The sequence below is a fragment of the Meriones unguiculatus genome, chromosome 10 (genome assembly GCF_030254825.1).
Source record: "Meriones unguiculatus strain TT.TT164.6M chromosome 10, Bangor_MerUng_6.1, whole genome shotgun sequence".
In the NCBI taxonomy this organism is placed as follows: domain Eukaryota; kingdom Metazoa; phylum Chordata; class Mammalia; order Rodentia; family Muridae; genus Meriones; species Meriones unguiculatus.
The window spans coordinates 113,882,219-113,897,213 of NC_083358.1; positions in this window are offsets into that span (position 1 = coordinate 113,882,219).

Sequence of the window (14,995 nt, forward strand, 5' to 3'; positions counted from 1 at the left end):
TTTATGGTAGAAAGGGGAGTGAGGTGGGAACAGATAGACCTGGAGGGGACAGGACCTCCACAAGGAGACCAACAGAGCCAAAAACAGTCTGGGTCCAGGGTAGCCTGCAGAGACTTATACTCCAACCAAAGATCATGTATGGAGAGGACCTAGACCCCCTTCTCAGATGTAGCCCATTGGCAGCTCTGTCTCCAATAGGTTCCTAGTAAGGGGAGCAGGGGCTGTCTCTGACATGAACTCAGTGGCCATGTTTTTGACCACTTTCTCCTGGAAAGTTCAGCCTTGCCAGGTCACAGAGGAAGATGATGCAGCCAGTTCTTATGAAACCTGATATGCTAGGGTCAGATAGCAGGGAAGGAGGTCCTCCTCCATCAGTGGCCTAGGGGAGGAACACAGTGGGAGAAGACAGAGGGAGGGTAGGATTGGGAGGAGACAAGAGAAAGGGCTACAGGATACAAAATGAATAAATTTTGATAAATAATAAATAATGTAAAATTTTAAAAATGTTTTCCCCCACCACCCTTTTTGTCTATGAAATTGCTATTTATTATTATTATTATTATTATTATTATTATTATTACTGTTATTACTATTATTATTATTTGGTCTGTTTGATGTATGTGTGAAACAATGTCCAACAATAAACCAGAATTTTATTTTGCTGAGTTGTTCTAAAAAAGGAAATGCTCTGTAGGGAAAGCATGACTCCATTTAGAAGATCTGATGAGTTCAGAGATGCCCAGAAATCTCCTCCTTCTCTTTCTAAAAGTCAAACGAGGTTGGAGAGAAGCAGTACAGTCTGCTTTGTAGCACAACTCCTCCCACTGTTGATTTGATGTGATCATGACAGAATTTTCCCATGATTAAGGAAGATATCCAAATAAAAGACACAAAGTTTTTCTCTATTGTATAGAGTTCTAGTTTGAAATATTCAAGAATCACTGTGTTTTCCACATGTGACGCTTGTAGAGAATCTGTGAAGACTTTTTTTTTCATCAATAAGAAAGAATGCACTCTGGGTCATATTCTTATTTTCACACGATTGATCACCAAAGGATACCTAAAAACCAACCAAGATGTGAAAATGTTTCATGTTAGCTGTGAATAGATGTGTTTGATTATGGAAATTCCACCCTATTAATATTTATATTAGGGATATTACTGCTCTTGAGTGCTCTGATTATAAACAGTGTTCAGTGGTTTTTCCACAGCTCTGTTCTTCCCAGAACCTTTTTTATTTTTTTCATCATGCACTTATACAGCTGCAAGGCATCAGAGCAGAAACATTTCTACAAGTGTTTAATTCATATATTTCAATGTCCCAGGCAGGATCTACCCACCTGTTGTCTAAATGAGATGTTTTGGACTCCATGCTAGCCTCTGGAAATTCCTTTCTCATGTTTTAACCATTCTTGGGTGCTTCCGTTTCTCATGGCAGCCTTTGACTCTCATCTTGGCTTCACTAAGTGATCTCACTGTGTAATCTCACTATGTGATCTCAGCTGATAGTGTACATTGCCTCAATTCTGTGCATGATCAACCTAGATGGAAAACTTAACATATACAGAAAAGCACTTAGACACAGTTGATTTATCTTAGGCTGTATTTGTGTGGGTTGACTTTACTGAGAAACAAGCGTGTGAGAAGTTAGTTGGGCATAGTTGATATCTCAGGCACAGTACTTTAAATTACATGTCTGACAGCTTTGTTTCTAAGAGTACAATTAGATGGGAGGAATTAGTTCAGTTTTCTGTAGCTCATTCAGATATACACATTCTGTAATCATTTACTATATATTTTGAAATAACGAGTAAGGCTTGAATGTTCTTAACACATACAAGTAATTAATGCTTCAAGAGTGAGAAATGCTAAACAGCCTGGTTTGATCATTACAGATAATACACATGCATTGAATTTTCATACTATATCCCATAAATATGTACAAATATTATGTCAGTTGAAATATTGCAAAGTTATTTTTTAACTTTAACACCAGCAGGGATTCCACTTACCTACCACGGCATGGCTCCTTGCTTTGTTATCTGAGCCTGGTTAGATGTGTAAGCATTTGTTGCTAGCAATTCTGAGAGTTTGTGTTGTAAGATGCAGAGCTGTCCCACACTGATGTTTAAGGAGTCTGAAGTCTGAGTGAGCAGAACCCCACCCCCATCCACTCACACACATCAACACAGCTCAGAGAACTCAGGCAGAAGAGGAGCTTCACTGATCTCAGTGGGTATGGTGGTTTTAATTTCATCCTTACTCAACCCTTCTCAAGTAAGAAACAGCACTTGGAAGCAATTCATGCTTCCTTTTTGTTTTCAGTTGCCACAAGACAAACACCTTCCTTATAAATGATTTTCATTGGAGGGTAAGAGTTTGGAAAAAGAGACGTTTGCATTTCAGCACATGCCTGTAAATCACATTGCCTTTTCTTTCTTTCTTTTTCTTTATATGTGTGAGCATTTTGCCTGTGTATACATCTGTGCACAATGTGTGTGCCTGGAATCAGAACAGGTCAAACAAGGTGTTGTATCCCCTGGAATCTGGAGTGAAAGATGGCTGTGACTCATTGTGTCAGTGCTGGAATCAAGTCTGTAGCCTATGGAAGAGCAGCCAGTGATAGTAAACACTGAGCCATCTTTCCAGTCCACATATTTCCCATTTCTATCACTCTCCACATCTTCCAAAATGCATCGTTTGCTCATCCAAAATATATTATTTCTTATCTATTAGAAACCTAAAATTTTACTATCACTTAGGATATGAAATAAAATATGGTAGATATTCTCAGCTGGGTCTGGTGTGAATTGAGCTTTGCTTTAAGATTTTTAGTTCATTGGTTGATTCGCTTATTATTGAAAGTCTTTTCAGTGTTTGATGTAACATTCTAAGTAAACACTGATAACTTAGCAGTAAATAAGACAATATAGTCTCTGATTCTCTTGAATTTTCGTGTCTTGGACAAATGAAAGTATTGAACAAATAACCCCAAGCATGAAGAATCTCAGAAGAGAAAACCATCTAAGACAAGAATGGACAACTGTGAGATTCTAAGATATGGTAGGAACTATTCTGCTGTGTTATTCGTTATAAATTTAATTCTAACATGACTATTCCAGTGTAATATAAAAAGGAGAAACTGAAGAGTACACATTTAAGCCAGGGGACTCTAGTGCCCTCCTCAATCACTCCACTATCTGAGGGTTGAAATTTCCTAGAGGAAATGATATTTTGATTGGACTCATATTATGGGCTGGTAAAACTTAGGTAAAAGCACATTTTGAGGATACTAGAGCACTGGGTGTGGAAAATCTCTGAGAACACAGACCTATAAGAAGGCCCTGGGCCTTCTTAACATGTAATGTTCCTTTATACATTCTCTTGTTTCTCGCCTGGCCTTACCCAGCTACTTTCATAGCAACGACGCCCTGTGTGAGGGGGTACTTCATGACGTGCTTAGTAAAAAGGCTTTAAAACTCTTTTTAACTGTGAGCCTGAAAGCACAGGTTAAACCTGTCTGTGGGAGAAATTTCTGGGTCCTCATAAAACTGAGTAAAACTCAGGCTCAGGTAAGCTTTGCCATGGAGAACAAGGCTGGCTAGAGGCATGAGGGGGATTGATTAGAGATGATGTAATTACTGAGATGACAGGTCAAGTCTTTTCTTTGAAGCAGCTGTCCCAGGAGGGCTCCCAAGCTTGTGACTTGAAGTCTATAGAATCTCTTGTTCTTTCCACTTCTGTGGAGATTTGATGGTTTTATCAGCCTGTGGGAAAGAATTTGAGTGTTTTGAAGAACAGAGGAAGGCAAAAAGAATTCTCTGATTTGTTTTAGAATAGGAAGGAAAGTGATGTTAAGCCAAAGAGGGATGGACAGAATGGAATGAGACTCTGAGTTTCCTTCTCCTTTTTTCTTTTTTTTTTTTTTTTTTTTTGTGTGTGTGTGTGTCCTACCTTAACCCTAGTCCTCTACTCTCAATCTGCCAAGATACACTTTGGAGGCTGAAGGAAGCCTGAGCTTTTGTCTCAGGCTCTGGGTACCTGGAGTCATCAGTGCTACACAGTTTATAGCACTTCTGAGCATGAGAAGATTGTGTACTTACTGCCATGTTTAGAACATTTATTTTGTTTATTCTTCCTTATGTGAAAACATCCAAGTTTTTATGTTCAGTATATTGCTGTGTTTTGAAGTCGGGTCTTCAATCCAAGCTCAGTTGGGCACAACTTTTAAACTATGATTTGGACAAGGTATAGACCTTTTCTGAACCTCAATTTAGAAAATGGGCAAAATAAATACGACTACTAAATATTTATGGGAGGATTAAATGACAATCTTCAGTGCATGATAGCTATAATGAACATTAGTGATTATGACTGTTGAGTTTTAAATCATGAATTGAGCACATATTATTAAGCAATGACTTTTGGCCAGGCCTGTGTTTTGTTATATCACTTAAAGACAAGAAATATGGTTTCTGGTCTTCAACATCCCTAGCATTATGAGAGAAATAAATGTGTTTGTGTGTTTAAGAAAGCATCAGGAGAAATAAGAATTGAAGCATGTCTGCTGAATGTGATTGGAAATGAGAGGAAGCAGTAAACTAAGGAAAGAACTCGGCAATATGGCAGTAAACCTTCTGGAGAAACACCTTCACCTGAGAAAGGGTATTAAATTCCCTCTATAGAATGAAGTAAACATTGATCACAGGGTGATGAAGCATAAACAAACCAGAACTGGACTGCTGCATGAATGTCTCTCTTCACATTAACCTCATGGCCAGGAAAGAGGAAGACAAGGAGAAAAGAAAAGATACACATCTGATAAAAAACATGGAAGCACATGCATGTCCAAGACTTTGCATTGTGTCTGTATCAATTACGTTTGATCACCATGCTGAAAACACTGATGTGAGGAGGAATCATTTTGAGTTACAGTATCAGAGAGGTCAGCTCATAGTGGTGAGGAAGACGTGGTGTGATTGCCATCATGACAGAGAATGCAGAGTGAAGGAAATCCTGGTGCTTTGATGTCTTTCCCCCTTTTCTCTTTTATTTTTTATTCCTTCAGTGCACAAGCCTGGGGTATGGTGTTAGCTACTTCAAGGTGGGTGGTCTCTTTTCTGATCACCCTTTCTGGAAGTACCCTCACCAATACACAGGGGAAGAACTCACCAATATCCTAAGTAATTTTAAATCAAGTTGAGTTGACAATGGAGATTAATGACCACAGAACCATAGTCTTTTTCCTGTTGTTATAACAGAACACTCTAAACTGGGGAACTTATAAAGAATAGAGAATCATAGTTCTGGAGGCTGGGAAGTCTGAGATGTATGTGGTAAGACTCTAACACTACTCATCGACATGTCATAGGTTGGGAGACAATTAGGTTCATGCTTGAAAGCAAAAGTAATGTCCAAATTCCACAACAGCCTATTCTATTCACATGGAGAAATTCGCATTGACCTTTGGAAGGGTTCCTTCCTCATGACTTAAATGTCTCACTAGGCTCTACCTTTTACCTCACTGAAGAACATATGAACTTTTGAGGCATGTCAGCAAATCATAGTAATTGGATTCCTGCATGGAGATAATGCTATCTAGACACAGAGACCTAGGCACTAGGAAAGCAAGTGTATCTCCCAAGCACTGGTTATGCAACAATAATGGGAAGGATTTTTTCAGACCACATTCATGATGGAACATAGTCAAGATAGTTTGAGGATTTAGCCCAGTTGTGTGTATATAGTGGTGGGGAGAATGTGGGGCACCTTAGGAATCTTTTGATTAATTTAGCCTTATGTGCCTCCATTCATCTATTCACAGACTCATTTGTTCACTGAATAGAAACTTTACAAAGAAGTCCATGGATAGAGCCATTGGTTTCATTTGTAGAACACTTACATATGGAGACTGAGCTAAGAAAACTACATTTACTCTTTTCTCTGTAATCCTTGGCATGATGATACTTTTAAGAGATAACTATACCCTACAGAGCAATGGGTGCTATAATTGAGGAGTTTACAAAGCAGAATGAATGACTCATTCAGCCTCTGGAAAAAGCAAGAATCTGGAGTTAATTCAAAGACAAGGAGATACTTTAAATAAGGCTTTAAGAAAAATTTAAATTTTTTTGGTGAAGTTTGATACTGTAGGTAGAGAGAAGATCAAGCAGTCTAATACTGTATAGAAGCCACAGTTAGAGGACTGTGAAAATTTTTTTATTAATTATAGTCCCTGTTCCCCTTACTAGGGATTTCCACTTGGAGAAGGAGCTGCCATGGGCTACTTCTGTGCAGAGGTTGTAGGTTATCTCCATGAATGGTCCTTGGTTGGAGTATCAGTCTCAGAAAAGATCCTGGTGTCCAGATTTTTTTTTCTCGCCTTGTGGTGTTCCTATCCCCTCTAAGTCTTTCTATCTCCCCTTCTTTCATAAGATTCTCTATACTTTGCCCAAAGTTTGGCTATGACTCTCAGGATCTGCTTTGATACCATGCAGGGTAGAGTCTCTCAAAGGTCCTCTATGGTAGGCTCCTGTCTGGTTCCCTTTTTTCTCCCTCTTCTGAGGTCCATCCTGTTTGCCTTGCTGTATGAGGATTGATCATCTTCTCCAGGGCCCTCCTTCTTGATTAGCTTCTTTTGGTGTACATATTTTAGTATGTTTATCCTGTATTATATGTCTAATATCCACTTATAAGTGAATATATACCATGTGTGTCTTTCTGCTTCTGGGACATCTCACTCAGGATGATCTTTTCTAGTTCCCACCATTTCACAATAGAGGAATATTGGATGGCAGAGAAACATTTAAAGAAATGCTCAACATCCTTAGCTATCAGGGAAACGCAAATCAAAACGACCCTGAGATTTCTCCTTACACCCATCAGAATGGCTAAGATCAAAACTCAAATGACAACAGATGCTAGAGAGGATATTGAGAAAGGGAAACCCTACTCCATTGCTGGTGGGAATGTATTTGGAAATCAATCTGGCGCTTTCTCAGAAAATTAGGAATAGTGTTTCCTCAAGACCCAGCTATACCACGCCTAGGCATATATCCAAAAGACACTCAAGTATACAACAAGGACATTTGCTCAACCATGTTCATAGCAGCTTTATTTGTAATAGCCAGAAGCTGGAAACAACCCAGATGTCCCTCAGTTGAGGAATGGATACAGAGATTGTGGTACATTTACACAATGGAATACTACTCAGCAATTAAAAACAAGGAAATAATGAAATTTGCATGCAAATTGTGGGACATGATTTTTATAATGATGGCATTTGTGAAGCTTTGGAAGAAGTAAAAAGGGAGAAAATGGCAAAGTCAGACATGTGTTGGAGTCCCTAAGGCCTAACCCAAGAAACTTCACATTAACTCATAAAAGCGATGGAATTGAGAATGCAAGGACAAAACAGGTCTCCTGTTTAACTCTAAACTACCCTCTGTTCTTTGTAGTTTGTTCTCAAGACATTCTTATAACTCTTAAATGACAGAGAGAACCCTGGATAAGATGATCAATCCTCAGTCAGAAAGTCAAACAGGATGGATATTGGAAGAGGGAGAAAACAGGGAACAGGACAGGAGCCTACCACAGAGGGCCTCTGAAAGCCCCTTTGATACCCAGCAGGGTATCAAAGCATATGTGGAGGCTCATAGCCAAACTTTGGGCAGAGTGCAGGAAATCTCATGAAAGAAGGGAGTGACAGAAAGAACTGGAGGGGACAGGATCTCCACAAGGAGAGCAACAGAACCAAAAAATCTGGGCCCAGGGGTCTTTTCTAAGACTGATACTCCAACTGAAGACCATGCATGTAGATAACTTAGAACCCTTCCACAGATGTAGACCATGGCAGCTCAGTGTCCAAATGGGTTCCCTAGTAATGGGAACAGGGACTGCCCTGACATGAACTCAGTGGCTGGTTCTTTGATCACCTTCCACTGAGGGGGAGCAGCCTTACCAGGCCACAGAGGAAGACAATGCTGCCAGCCCTGATGAGACCTGATAGGCTAGGATCAGATGGAAGGGGAGGAGGAACCTTTCCTATCAGTGGACTTGGAGAGGTGCATGGGAGGAGATGAGGGAGGGAAGGTGGGGAGGGGAAGGGATGAAGGAAGGGGCTACAGATGGGATACAAAGTGAATAAACTGTAATTAGTATAAAAATAAAAATAAATAAAAATGTCAGAAACAGCGACAAGGGGTAGAGTTTATAGGTGTGGTAAGTTGTACATTCCCCATACCTTTTTCTGGCTTCTTCATCATTCCTATCCAACATTTTCACATCTTTTCCATTGCTAAATACACTTTTGTTCTTCTCTGTGACTCACCTATCTTACTTAACATAATAGAGCCAAGCAGGTTCCAAAGTGTTTGTACTGTCTTAGGATTTCCTGGTCAGTTAAACAAAACAAAACAAAACACCCCCAAAAACTTAATATAGTAGAGTAGGTTTAAGGCCATAGTCAATGGTAGGGGCTGAGACAAACTGAAATGTCTCATCTGGGAGAACAACATCTTGATTAACAACGTTTGATTGTTACTTATGGCAATGACTATCATAGTCACATACTCTATGCTTTCAAGGGAAAATAGACTTTTAGCTAACTCTCCATTGTGGTTTTTATTATTAAATTGACAATTCGTTCATGCCCTTTAACTATGTGGGTGAGCTATGGAGTTAACATATGTGCTGAGCTATGGAGGAGGCTCAACAGTTGAAGAACACTTGCTATTCTTGCAGAAGATGCAATTTAGTTCCTAGTACCCATGTCGACTGGTTCACAAGCAACTAAAATGCCAGTTTCAGGGGAATTCTATACTTCTATACACGGTGTGTATGTATGTGTGCATATAAGCCAGAAGATGATGGAAGATTTCTTTTTTCTTTTTATTAATTACAGTTTATTCACTTTGTATCCCCCCTCCCTCCTCCCCTCCCAATCCCACCCTCCCTCTTCCCCACCCATGTCCCTCTCCCAGTCCACTGAAAAGGGAGGTCCTCCTCCCTTTCCCTCTGACCCTAGTCTATCAGGTCTTATCAGGAGTGGCTGCACTGTCTTCTTCTGTGTCCTGCTAAGGCTGCTAACCCCTCAGGGGGAGGTGATCAATCAGTTCATGTCAGAGACAGTCCCTGTCCCCATTACTATGGAGGCCACTTGGATATTGAACTGCCATAGGCTACCTCTGTGCAGGGGTTCCAGGCCATCTCCCTGAGTGGTCCTTGGCTGGAATATCAGTTTCAGAAATGACCCCTGTGCTCAGACTTTTCGGATCTGTCACTGTCCTTGTGGTGCTTCTGTCCTCTCCAGGTCTTACTATTTCCCACTTCTTTCATAAGATTCCATGTACTCTGCCCAAAGTTTGACTATGAGTCTCAACATCTGCCTCGATACCCTGCAGGGTGGAGCCTTTCAGAGGCCCTCTGTGGTAGGCTCCTGTCCTGTTCCCTGTTTTCTCCCTCCTCTGATGTCCATCCTCTTTGCCTTTCTGAATGAGGATTGAGCATCTTAGCCAGAGTCCTCCTTCCTGATTAGCTTCCATAGTTATACATATTTTAGTATGTTTATCCTATTCTACCCTGTGTGTCCTTCTGTTTCTGTGATACTTCGCTCAGGATCATCTTTTCCAGTTCCCACCATTTACCTGCAAATTTCATGATTTCCTTGTTTTTTATCGCTGAGTAATATTCCATTGTGTAGATGTACCACAATTTCTTAGCCATTCCTCAACCAAGGGGCACCTGGGTTGTTTCCAACTTCTGTCTATTGTGAATAAAGCTGCTATGAACATGGTTGAGAAGATGTCCTTGTTGTATACTTGAATGTCTTTTGGATATATGCCTAGCAGTGGTATATCTGGATCTTGAGGAAGCACTATTCCTACCTGTCTGAGGAAGCACTAGATTGATTTCCAGAGTGGTTGTACAACTTTGCATTCCCGCAGTGGAAGAGTGTTCCCCTTTCTCCACATCCTCTCCAGCATGTGTTGTCACTTAAGTTATTCATCTTAGCCATTCTGATGGGTATAAGTGTGGTTTTGATTTGCATTTCCCTGATGACTAAGAATGTTGAACATTTCTTTAAGTGTTTCTCTGCCATTAACAAGAAACCCAGAATTGCTAAAACAATCCTCTACAGCCCACGTGGCACGCCTGGGTTGGCTACCCAGAGGCTATTTAAGCTGTGGGCTGGCTTTCCCCAGGGTCCGAGGATTGTTCAAGGTTTCTGAATAAACTGCATTGAAAAAAAAAAAAAGATCTTGGAGGTATCTCCATCCTTGATCTCAAGCTGTACTATAGAGCAACAGTAATAAAAGCTGCATGGTACTGGCATAGAAACAGAATGGTGGATCAATGGAACCAAATAGAAGATCCAGAAATAAACCCACACACTTATGGACACCTGATTTTTGACAAAGATGTCAAAATGTTACAATGGAAAAAAGATAGCATCTTCAACAAATGGTGCTGGTCTAACTGGATGTCTACATGTAGAAAAATACAAATAGACCCATACTTATCACCCTGCACAAAACTAAAGTCCAAGTGGATCAAAGACCTCAACATAAATCCAGACACATTAAATCGGTTAGAAGAAAAAGTGGGGAATACCCTTGAACTCATTGGCACAGGAGACAACCTCCTGAACAGAACACCAACAGCACAGGCTCTAAGAGCAACAATCAATAAATGGGACCTCATGAAACTGAAAAGCTTCTGTAAAGCAAAGGACACTGTCATCAAAACAAAACGACAGCCTACAGATTGGGAAAGAATCTTCACCAACCCTTTATCTGACAGAGGGCTAATATCCAGTATATATAAAGAACTCAAGAAGTTAAACAGCAACAAATCAAGTAATCCAATTAAAAAATGCAAGATTTCTTGAAAATGGAGTTACAGATGGTTGTGAGCCACAGTGTGGGTGTTGGGAACTGAACCCACATCCTTTTCAAGAACAGCATATGCTCTTAACCATTGGATACTGAGCTACCATGGGACCTAGAAAAGATCATCCTGAGTGAGGTATCCCAAAAGCAGAAAGACACACATGGTATATACTCACTTATATAGACCTATAAGATAGAATAAACATACTGAAATCTATATACCTAAAGAAGATAAACAAGAAAGAGGACCCAGGGTAAGATGATCAACTCTCACTTAGAAAGACAAATGGGATGGACATTGGATGTAGGAGAAAACAACTAACAGTACAGGAGCCTAACGCAGAGGGCATCTGAAAGACTCTACCTGGCAGTGTATCAAAGCAGATACTAAGACTCATAACCTAACCCTTGGCAGAGTGCAGGGAATCATAAGAAAGAGGGGGGAGTTAATATGACCTGGAGAGGACAGAAGCTCCACAAGGACCAAATATATCTGGGCACAGGGGTCTTTTATGAGACTGTTTCTCCAACCAAGGACCATGTATGTATATATCCTAGAACCTCTGCTCGGATGTAGCCCATGGGGTCTCCATTTCAATTTTTATTTCACAGTATCATTTGAGGTGGCATATAAGAAAAATAAGGGGGTGTGATAGCTACTAGAGAAAGGTTTGGAAGACTCATGCTGAACTCTTGTAAGCTTGAGGACCTGAGTAAAAATGTCCAGAGCTCATGTGGCAGTCCATCTGCAAGCTTAGTGCTCTGAGGGAGGAGATAGGGGATCACCCGAATAAGCTATCTTTCTAGACCAGCCAACTCAGTGACCTAAGAATTCAAGTAAAACGCTCTGTCTCAATAAATAACGTTGAGAGTGACCAATAATGGTATCTGGTGTTAACCTTTGGCTTACACACACACACACACACACACACACACACACACGTACCTCTTCACAGGTAGGTACACACATATTTGAACATGACATACACATATCCATACACACCCCTCCCCCCCAAGCACAACGTATGTTAAAAAAAAAATCAGAATGGGACAGCTTATTTCAGATTTCTATTACTGGAATCATTTGTGACTTTATTTCAGATCTTTACCTATATTTCCGAGGAATGAGGTTACCAGCATTCCTATCTTTTAGCTTCCAGAGATACCACATTCGCCCCCAAACTCTTTTAAAGTTTCCTTAAAAAAAAAAAAATAAAAGAGTCTAACAGCAGTTAGGTGCCCATTCTTTTAAACTTTATATTTTCTTCTTCTTGTTGTTGTTCATAAAAAATATTCATGTACAAACATCTCTTGTTCCCAGGCTTTTTTTTCTTCCCTACTTGGCATGTTCCAATTCATATTGTGGCCAGAAGGAATTGCCATCTTTCTCTTGCCTTGTATATCTCGCTCTGAACAAAACAAAGCCAGATAGTTTGTCCAGTTGTTACCAAGTTATTATCTTTACAGAGCAGTTGGTTAAAAGAACTAAACTAACTGCTTAAATCCCAGCACTTGGGAGGGAGAGGCAGGCAGATGTTTGAGTTCCAGGCCAGCCTCGGCTACAGAGTTTGTTCTGGGACAGCTAGGATTGTTGCACAGAGAAATCCTGTCTGGAAAAACAAAACAAGAACTAAACTGATTATAAGCAATCAAAAAGAGAAAGGAAGTGACTGAATAGGCTTTATTAGCAGAAGCCCCAGGCTCTGCACCTGAAGATCTGTACCTCTCTGGCCATAAGGTTCATGAAGAGACGATATGCCAGTTTATTTTATTTCTATGTACCATTATATTCCCTCAATGTCAGACATGTTGTCTGATACATTATAGTCAATAAACACTTGTTAAAGGAATTGAAATTGAAAATCATTCAAGGAACAGAAAAGATGGATTTATAATATAGATTTCAATGAGTTCTAGTTTCAAATGGGGATCTACCTCTCTGATTAGACTTTAAGTTATTGAGGTCAAGGGCTCTGTCACTAGTAATGATAATAACAGCTGGCTTGATGTAGCATTGATCATTACAGTCTGGTCTCTTTTTTCCCACTTGACATAGACATAGGTATATGGTAGATAGTTAAAGATGAAAAAGTAAGTCTTTGCAATGTAAATAGTTTGTTCAGTTTGTACAGTTTGTAACCTGTGAAGAATGGATTTGAATCCTGATACTCAGTGTGTAGCATGTTGAAATCATCATATTCTCCATGTTCTTCTGTAGAATCATTCCCTATTCATATTGAGTAGGGTCTGTAACTTTAGGCAGGAAAAGAAGAACCAGAATCAAGGTTCTGGCCTCTTTGAAGTCCAGCTTTTATGCTCAGAGGACCTTGTATCATCCTAGGGCTGGGCCTTGTGGGTAGGAACAATAGGCAGGACTCTGGTCACTGTCCTGAGACATGTTGCTTTCCTATCACTGAATATTAAATTTCTTCTGGATGTGCCAGTTTTAATCAGCTCTATTTTCTGAGCCTACCACAGGAAAATTTCTTTCCACAAGTGACTTATTTTTACTTTTCCCCTTGCCAACATATTCAAAAACAATCAAAGGTACTGAACTTTCAAGGACAATCAGTTTTGACTAATAGGAAAACACCAGGAGTTAGAGGCTAACTCCTAATATTATGGGCTTTGTTAGAAATCATGGATTCTCCTTGGGCTAAACCTCATTTATTCCAGAAATTTGTGTTAAGCATCCCCTATTGGCCTTGCTTCCTACTTGTAATTTCATGCTTGAACCCAGGCTTAAATATAGACTCCATCATTTACTGGTGTCCAGTACTATTGATTTACCTCATCTGTTCTATTCCAAAGAGAATCCACACAGTTTGCAAATAAGATGTGACATCCAAAAATATGGACATTTTGATGTCATGCAGATAGAATTTTAGATATCTGTGGATAGTTAATTAGTTCATGGAAGTTTTTATGGATTCTTTGCTGATGTTTGGGCTGGTTGAAAAGTGTGTGTAGCTGGAGAGCTGTTTCTTCTGACACAGAGTGAAATGTTCTCCAAATCCTTAGAATCAGGTAAATGTTAGTTACTAGATACATTAAAGTCAACTTCAGGACTTTGTTCTTGGGATTGATCAAGCAGGGTGGGTTCTGGTAAGGCCTGGCTCTTGAAGTGCTAAATTATATTCTTGTGTTCCTTTAACCTTTTCACTTCAAAGGTGGCTTTCCCCTTGCTCCAGTGGTGTCTGTCTATTATTATACAATAGCTAAGAGAGAAAAATATTAGTACCATAACTAATATATATTTATCTGCTCTTAAGGATTTGGGGAACATCTAAGTTTTGATCAGAAGGAACAACACACCCAGAGCCACACACCACTTCTTGACCAGCCCAACCATCAGCATGGAATCCACAGAACACTTCAAAGTCCCTCAACAAAACTCACAGGAGGCTAGACCAAAATCATGAGGAGAGTCTTGACACTGACCTTGGTGTACCTAGAGACTATGTTTTCTCACTTCATTATCACATGGGCACATGTTAGCATAATGATAGTAGATGAACAGAATTTCAAGTATGTCAGTTCAGAATGTGGGCAAGAGTTCAAGAAGTGTAAGAGACTTTCTCAGTGCCCCAAGATTGAGGATTCTAACTCCAATTTCATACAATAGACAAGAAGATTAGTTCCCTATGTTTTAGAGACCTCTTCTCTTAGGAAAGGTAGGGAGAACATAACAAAGATTGATAGGAAAATAATTCTTTGACACATGTGAGGTTCCATCCTTATAAAACTCGTGTTCTGGAGCAAGGATAGGCAAGAGAACATGAGCTACATAATAGGACAGAATCTGAGACCATAGGAATGGATTTTAGAACAACTCTTGGGAGATTGCCAGAAATCTTCCGGTGGGAAATCATGTAAGTGTTACATCGGGGGAGGGGAGGGCTTCCACAATGGAAGTTCTTCTACAGGAAAAAGTGTCCCGGTAGTCAGGATCCAAAGAAACCACAAAGTCACACAGCATACAGACATCACACAGAGGTAGAGCCCAGGAGGGCAGATGGGCAAGAAGCAACAGAGAACTGAGCAGAAGGCAGAGTTTATATAGCTTTTCTCCAGGGCAGAACTTTTTAGTGTGGAGCTTTCCAGGG